Source organism: Diceros bicornis, chromosome 35, assembly GCF_020826845.1.
Source record: "Diceros bicornis minor isolate mBicDic1 chromosome 35, mDicBic1.mat.cur, whole genome shotgun sequence".
NCBI classification, from domain to species: domain Eukaryota; kingdom Metazoa; phylum Chordata; class Mammalia; order Perissodactyla; family Rhinocerotidae; genus Diceros; species Diceros bicornis.
The window spans coordinates 32,738,578-32,746,173 of record NC_080774.1 but is presented as its reverse complement, the minus strand read 5'-3'; the positions used below and the strand labels follow the sequence as shown (position 1 = coordinate 32,746,173).

At 62.5% G+C, this 7,596-nt stretch overlaps 1 pseudogene; it reads right to left on the bottom strand.

Annotated features, from left to right (window-relative positions):
• Window positions 1–781: 781 nt before the first annotated feature.
• Window positions 782–4,725, bottom strand: LOC131398542 (catechol O-methyltransferase-like; annotated as a pseudogene).
• Window positions 4,726–7,596: the final 2,871 nt, after the last annotated feature.

The following is a 7,596-nucleotide window of genomic DNA, read 5'->3' as shown; positions in this document are numbered from 1 at the left end:
CGCAGAGGAGCAGACCTCTGGACCCACAAGCCTGCCCCTCGGGGGTCCGCTCCTGAGATCCCCATGCTCCGGTACTGAGATGCCCCATCTCCACCGGGGCCTGGGCCTGGGCAGCTAGTTGGTGTTGGCAGGGCCTGAGCTCTGCAGAAGGAAGGAGGAGTGGCCGGACACAGCCAGGGGCAGCGACCTCCTGGGTGGGCAGTCTCTCGGAACGGGGGGGAAGGGCTGCGTAGATCACAGGAAGCCATGGAAAGAGAAACCGTGAGGGGACACGTTTGCCTGTGGGGGCGCGGCAGACCAGGCAAGGGACCCCCCAGTTGTCTCATCCCCTAGATTTGAGTTTAAACAACGGAGCTTTTTTTACATAATCATAGAATGAAAGTTAAACAAACAAACAATCCCAAACATTGAAAGCAAAATCCAACACGTGACCCCAGGTGTGACTCAGGCTGCAGGCAGGCCCACGTGGGGCATGTCCCAGTGTCCTAAACCCGTGGGGTCCTAACTCTGCCCCCTCCAGGAGGTGCCCGAGGATAGTCTCTGGGGGGGGTCTGGGCTCTCGCGGGGGAAGCCGAGGGCCCTCTGGCCGGTGTCCTGGCAAACACACCCCTGTGAGGTCAGTGTGTAGGCATGGGACAGCCATGAGCCAGAGTTGGAACAGAAAGGACCACTGTGAATCACGGAGCGGTTGCTCTCCCGAAGAGAAAAGAAAGGAACTTCCCAGCATCTTTGCCAACGGACGGAGAAGAGAGCAGCCCCATTCCCGGCCCCAGAGGGCAGCTAGGTCTGGCGCAGGAAATGCCCAAGGTGAGTCGGGAGCGGGCTCCAGCCTCCTAGGGCCATGCTGAAGGACTCAGGAGGCACCGCTGGCCCCAGATGCGACAGTCGGTGGAGTGAGAGACCTCAGACACGAAACCCCACGGGTTACCACGAACAAAGGGACGAAGGGACGAAAGGAAGAAAGAAGCTGTGGTGGCCTTTGGAGGGTGCTGGGGCCCACCCATCCTCGAGGAAGCTAGACTTAAGGGGGAAGAAGGCAGCACCGATCCCACCTCTCCCCAGACACCACAGAGAGGCTGAGACCCACCGACGGGGCGGCCCCTACCCCTGCAGCCAGCACCGAGGCACAACCCAGCCAGGGTGGGCGGCTCACCTCCAGGAGGAGTGTGTCCGGCAGGTACCGGTCCTTCCAGTGGTCGAGGAAGACCATGTCCAGCGTGTCCACGTCATATTTCTTCTTCAGCTGGGGGATGATGTCCTGGGAGGCCCCGAGGACAACGGTCACCTGGAACGGAGCTCTGTCAGGGCCCACACCCACAGGGAAAAACAGACCACCCCCCAGCACCCCTGCGAGGGTCCACCAACAGCTCTCTTTGGGGTTCTGGGCAGACAAGCGCCTTCTGCCCCCGTTCCTCCGGGGGCAGCCTCGGGAATTGCCTGCTTTGTGGGTCGGGGCAGCGAGACCGCTCTCACCGAGCTGCTGCGGGTCCCGGGAAAGCCCCCGAGATCCTGCAGCAGGATCCTTGTGGCCTTGAACTGTGCAGAGGTGTGCCCTGGGCCCCTCCCTCCCGCCTGTGCCCAGCCCCTGGAGCCCCAGTGTCCCTGTCTTTCTAGGGGCAGGTGCCACACCCTGTCCTGCAGGCCCGAGAAGTCCAGAATCTGCTGGGCGATGGCGGCGTAGTCAGGGTTGATCTCCAGGGTGAGCAGGCGGGCGCCAGGCGGCAGCAGGCGGGCCATGCGCACGGCCGAGTAGCCGCAATAGGCCCCCAGCTCCAGCAGCACGGAGGGGCGCTGCTCCCGCACCACTGCGTCCAGGAACTGGCCTGTGGGGCACAGGAGGGGTGAGTGCAGGCAACGGAGGAGACCCACTCCAAGGCCTGGCCCTGCGCCTCCCAAGTGAGCAACAGCCTCTCCCGATGCCTGGCCCCCAGCCCTACCTGAGGCCCCCAACACTGCCCAGAGGGCCCCAGGCCTCGCCCAAGGCCCCCAGCTCTTCCCAAATGGACCCCACGCCTCCCCCGATAGCCCCCAGCCCTCTTCTGAGGCCCAGCCCTTCCCCGAGGCCTCCGGCTCCCCCAGAGGCCCCCAGCACTTCCCTGAGACCCCCAGACCTCCCCAGATGGCCCGTGGCCCTCCCCACAGGCCCCCTGCCCTCCCCGAAGGCCCTGGTCCCATTCATGCACCATCCAAGCTCCCAAAGTCCCTCGGCCTTTGCGCCTTTGCACACCCTGGTCCCTTTCTCTTTTCCACAATTCCTGGCTGACCCCAACTATTCTAACCCAGAGCTGCCCCCATGGGCTACACTCAGGGCCTCCCTCGCTCCCTTGAGCCGAACACTGTCAGAGGCTCTGAGGGGGCTGGACAGTGGCTGTCACGACTGTCCCCAGGGCCTGACTGCATAGAGAGCAGCACAGCGCATGCTCACGCCCCAGGCTGGAGTCCAGAGGTCAGGAGGCAGCCCTGGGGGAGGGCCAGTGCCTGGGCCCGGCAGAGTCCCAGTAGCTATGCAGACCCTCATGGCAGACAGGGACACCCGGGCACCCAGGGCCCGCCCTGCATCAGCACCCAGGGCTGCCGGATGGAGTACAAGTGCGGGGCATACTTGGAGCCCCTGCTGTCACCTCCCACTGGTGTTGGCTGAGTTGGTCTGTGGCAAAGAGGGGACTCTGAACAGTGGCCTCCTGGGCAGTTTATCAAAGTCCCTCCCTCCAAAGGGGACAATGATGTGGGTGTCGGGGCCTCAGCCCAAGCTTTACTCCTGGCAGGGGAGAGGGAGTCTGGACCAGTGACTTGGGGCTCCAGGCCTCCAGAGGAGCCCCCACCCCAACACCCAGAAAAGGGGCGATAAGAGGCCTCTCCTCTCTGGGCTGTGCTGCCCGGCCTGAGGCCTGTTCCCGTGTGTATCGCCTGCTGGCTGGGCACCCACCTTTGTTGTTGCCCACGATCATGGCCCATTCCTTCTGCGAACAGTAGGCGTCAATGGTCTCGAGCACACTCTGCGGGTCCCCGGCCACCGCGTGCTGCAGCACATGGCGCAGGATGCGCTGTTCCTTGCTGTCGCCCATGAGCCAATTGTGGAGGAACTGCAGGACCAACTCGTTCCAGAAGAGGAGGAATGGAACCAACCCCAGCGTCGCAGGAAGAGCAGTAGAGCCAGCAGCGCCAGGCCCAATGAGGAGGCTGCCAACAGCATGGGTGTGGCCTCTGGCATCTGAGATAGGGGTGGGTGGGGCGGGGAGGAGGGGATGGAGGGGGAGGAAGGGAACCCAGGGCAGGGTGCCAGGCTTCAGTGCTTGGTGGCTGGCCAGGCAGCCCCACAGCCAGTGCAGGGGCTCAAAGCCCCTGGTGTTAGTGCAGACCTGCCCCTCCTGGCTCACCCACCCTCTCCTCAGTGTGGGGGTGCTACCACTGCCTCCCTTGTGCTGATGTGGCCCCAAGGTTCAAGAAGCCAGCCACATGCCCCAGTTACCTAGCTCATGTGAGCCCCGGGAGAGTGCAGCCCCACACACAAACAGCTTCCCGCCCCTGTGGCCGCGCCCTGGTGCACGGAGCAGGTGTGCCTGGGGGAGTGCAGATCACAGCACCCCTCACTGGGCGCTTTCCCCCACAGCCGGGGGTCAGCCGCTGCCTGAGCGAGGGGCACAGCTGGCCTGGGCAAGGATGCACCGCACGGGGGAGGCCCGGCCCATGTGCAGCTCCCTCGGGCGCTCACACAGAACAGTCCGGGAGACTCCTGAGGTCCTTTAAGTGAGCTTCCAGGTAAGGACACAGGTGGCCCGCAGGCCAGGCGCATGGGTCACAGACGAAGTCGCCCCTCCCTTCAGGGACAGCCCCACGTGGAGCACCTGTCCCTCGATAACAAAGGGAAGCCCTGCCGCCTGCACCACAGTGAGCGAGACACGCCAGTTGGCGTCAGCCGGCTACTGCTGCAGCACGACCTCCCCGGCAAGCAACACCCAAGGCAGGTAGCTAGGGTGCAGCCAGAGAGGGCTGGACTCGGGGCCCCTGAGACACGGGCAAGGCTGAGCCGCACAGACCTGGGACGCCGGCTAGCACAGCAGAGTTCACCAAGTGCAGGGCAGATGCCACGTCGCCTGTTTACACAAGGCAGAGTGGACACGTGTCAGCAGGTCAAAGTCTGCACGGGCTATGGGCCCGAATCCTCGGCCCACACCCCTCCCTGCTCCCAGGGCCACCCTACCTTCAGAGCGACTTTCCCAGCCCGCTCCTGCCCTCTGAGCTGCAGGTGGGGTCTGCACGCTCCTTCTCTGAGCTCAGCAGCAAAGCTGATAGAATTTGTGCAGAGTTCTCTTGCCTCTAGTTAACCATGAACAGAAACCATAACCTGAAAATGACCAGGGTCCAGATATCCGGGCTCCCTCCCCGGAGGCCAGCCTCGTCCTCCACCTTTCCCTCCCGGGAGGAGAGCTCGGAAGGCCACGAAAAGCCGGTGACACATCACCTCGAGTGTCCCCCAGCCCGGGACACCGGGAACGGTCTCTCTGCTCATCGTCTGTGCTGCCCTCCTGACACACGTGCACCCGTGCCTTAGGAGAAGCAGGAGAGATGAATGAACCACTCTGCTCAAGCCATATTTCCCAGGAGAGCAATTATAAATTTGGAAGTGACACGTAAGACCAATGGCGAGTTACAAAGAGCACATGGAAGTCAACGAGACAAAGGGGATCCAAGAGAAAAACGGGCCACGGCGGCAACTACGCAGCTCACAGAAGGAGGCCAGAGGCCCCACCAGGCACGGGAAACCGGATGCAGGCCTTGGTCGCCCGCACGGGGCGCCCTGCCTGGCTGGGCCCCGGGCCCCACCACCGTGAGGGAGCGTGAGCCTGCGGCCTTTCTGGAGGGCCGGCATGCAGCAGTCCTGCTGCCGGAGCGAGCCCCAGGTCCTTGCTGGGAAAGGGCCGCCACGGGGCAGGACGCACCACGACCCAGGAGGTGGGGAGGGGAAACACGAGGAGGGGGCCCTTTCGGTGGCTAAGGACAGAGCGTCTCTCTTCTAGGGACACAAGACGGGGCAAGTGACCGGAAACTTCCACCGTGCTCCCGTCTGCGTGTTACACGTCCTGAGGACACACCTGTGTTGCTTTACTTCCTTACTATTATCACTAGTAGTGGCGTTTGGGAGGTGGGGTGGTGGTCCCCTTTGTTCATTCTCGGTATTTTTAAAAAACCTAGTAAATGTTGGAAACGAATCTCAAAAACAACATGGAATATTCCGCTTACAGGGCACATTACTAGGTGGGCCTTGGAGTCGTGAACTATCAGTTCCCATCCCCATATGGTGAGCTCCGTAAGAACTGGGCTTTCAAATCGCTCTTCTCTAGGTCTGCCTGTCCTTCACTAGGTCTGCCTGTCCTTCACTTTGCCCGGCACCGTGTCCCTCCGGAATGACGGAGGGCGCAGTCAGCAGGGCCACGGCACGGCGGGAGGGCCAGCGCTGCGCGCGACGAAGCCCCTCGAAGCCCCTCTCCTTGTCCAGTCAGGAGGTGGCACGCTTGGAGGAGCAGGGCAGCTCCAGCCAGGGCGGCCGGGGGCCCTGCTGCACACGGTGAGTGCGATGCTCCTGGCTCGCCCACCAAGCTCTCCTCCCTGGCCCCCTCCAGGGTCATCCTGGGACAGGGCACGCGGCTCAGGGAGACACTCTTAGCCCCCAACGCGCTACCTGGGGGATGGGGCTTCACTGCCCACCTCCCCTGGTCCTCCAGGGACTCAGGGGAGAGTCCTGAGATTCTCATGTGAGCGTGAGGGACTGTGTGCTCCTGGCCCCCAGCCGAGCGCTGGCCACTGCCCACACTGGCTGCTGACTGGCCCCTCCCACCTCGGGGTGAAGGCGGGCCTCCCAGACTGCAGGCCCCGCTGCCCCAAACTGCCTTGCTCTGCATTGCCCAGCTGTGCTGAGGCCACAGCCACGAGACGTGGGACGGGGCTCTATGCTTACCTGGCCATCGTGGGAGGGCCGGACCACACCCACCGGGCCCTCAGGGGACGAGGGGCCATGCCAGCCTGACTGCGGGGGAGGTGGGACCCTGCCCAGCTGACCATGGTGGGTAAGGAGGGACCACACCCACCTGACGCAGGGAGGCGGGAGCACACACACCTGTTCAGGGGAGGACAGGTCCAGGTCGGCCCAGAGTTGTGTAGAACAAAAGAATGAGCAAGTTAGTGATTGGAGGGTGGCGGTCCTGAGAAACGGAAAATCATGCTGCTGAAGACAACCACACCGATCCCCGCAGAGGAAACATTCAGAGCTGTGTAGGCGTTCTGACCTGGATTTTGCCCTAGGAGCCGGCTCCTTTGTGGGGAAACAAAACACGGGGTGCCCCTCTTGTTTTGGGCCTCGGACCCAAACACCTGATGCTGTGCCCTTGGAAAGAGACACCAGCTCGGTCACTCAATGTCCCCCAGTGGCAGCCTCGAGATCCCTAAGATCCCGCAGCCCTGCTTTGGCTCCGAGCCCTGGGTGGGGTAAAGAGTCTTGGTTACCTTACAGAGCTGCAAAGCGAAAGGGCTACGCTGGGACTTGGCTTCAGACCATCCTGGGGGGCGGGGTGACAGGAGGACAAAGGAACAAAGGCAATGTCCGCTGGCCAGGAGATGACAGCATGGAAGCCCAGGGCCATGTCGGGTCCTCTCTGCTTTTGTATATGTTCCACATCCTGTAACAGCAAGGCTTTAAATGGCCCACAAGCACACTTTTCACACATGGGGATGTGTGCATGTACGAGGGCCTCTGGCGACAGTGGGTGCTGTTAGGAGAGCACGCAGATTGATGTGCTCGGACCTGTGGGCTGGGCTGGGTGCTCATGCACACGCGTGTACATGTACCTGTCCCTGTGGGAGGGACCAGGTACGTGCATGTGTGTGTCCAGGTCCCTGTCTGCGTCTGTGTGCCCAGGCATGTGTAACGGGGCCGGACCTTCCCATGATCACCAGCTGACTCACGCTCCCGCCCGCCTGCCTGCACGTGTGAAATCATTGCCCATTTTTAGCTCCCTGAGGTCATGTGCCAGCAGGGGCTCTTGGGGCCCCGGGATCCCGCTGCAAGGCTGCCCAGGCTGGGTGTTAGTGGGCGATGCTGCAGGGTTACCAGGCCTTGTTGGGGGCCCCTGGCTCTCCTGGGCCCCCCATCCCCTCATCCCCCCAACTCTGCAATGTCAGACCGTCACCACAGGCTGGAGTGAGAAGAATAAGCTGGGCCTCATAGTGGCATTGAGGTCCAAGATGAGCTTCTCCCTCCTCACTGCCACTGGTTAGCTAGGGAGTAGGGGGCTCTTCTCTGAGAGTTAATATATGCAGATGTATTATTATACTACTATACATTGTAGTCCTAAGGGGCCATGGCCCACCGGCAGTGTCCCCAACACTCCCGGGTCCCCTTAAGTCTGTCTTGCTCCTCCCCTTCCCCCCTCCCCGCACTTGCAGCCCCTGGACCCCAGCAGAGAGAGCTCAGCCCCTGCCACACATTTGCTCCCGCAGTTCCCAAATACAGATGGGGCATCTGAGGCCTTGGCGGCAGTGACAGGCTGTCCCTGAACTTCTTCCTGCTCCAGAACCGTCTCAGCTCCCCAGTGCCCTGAA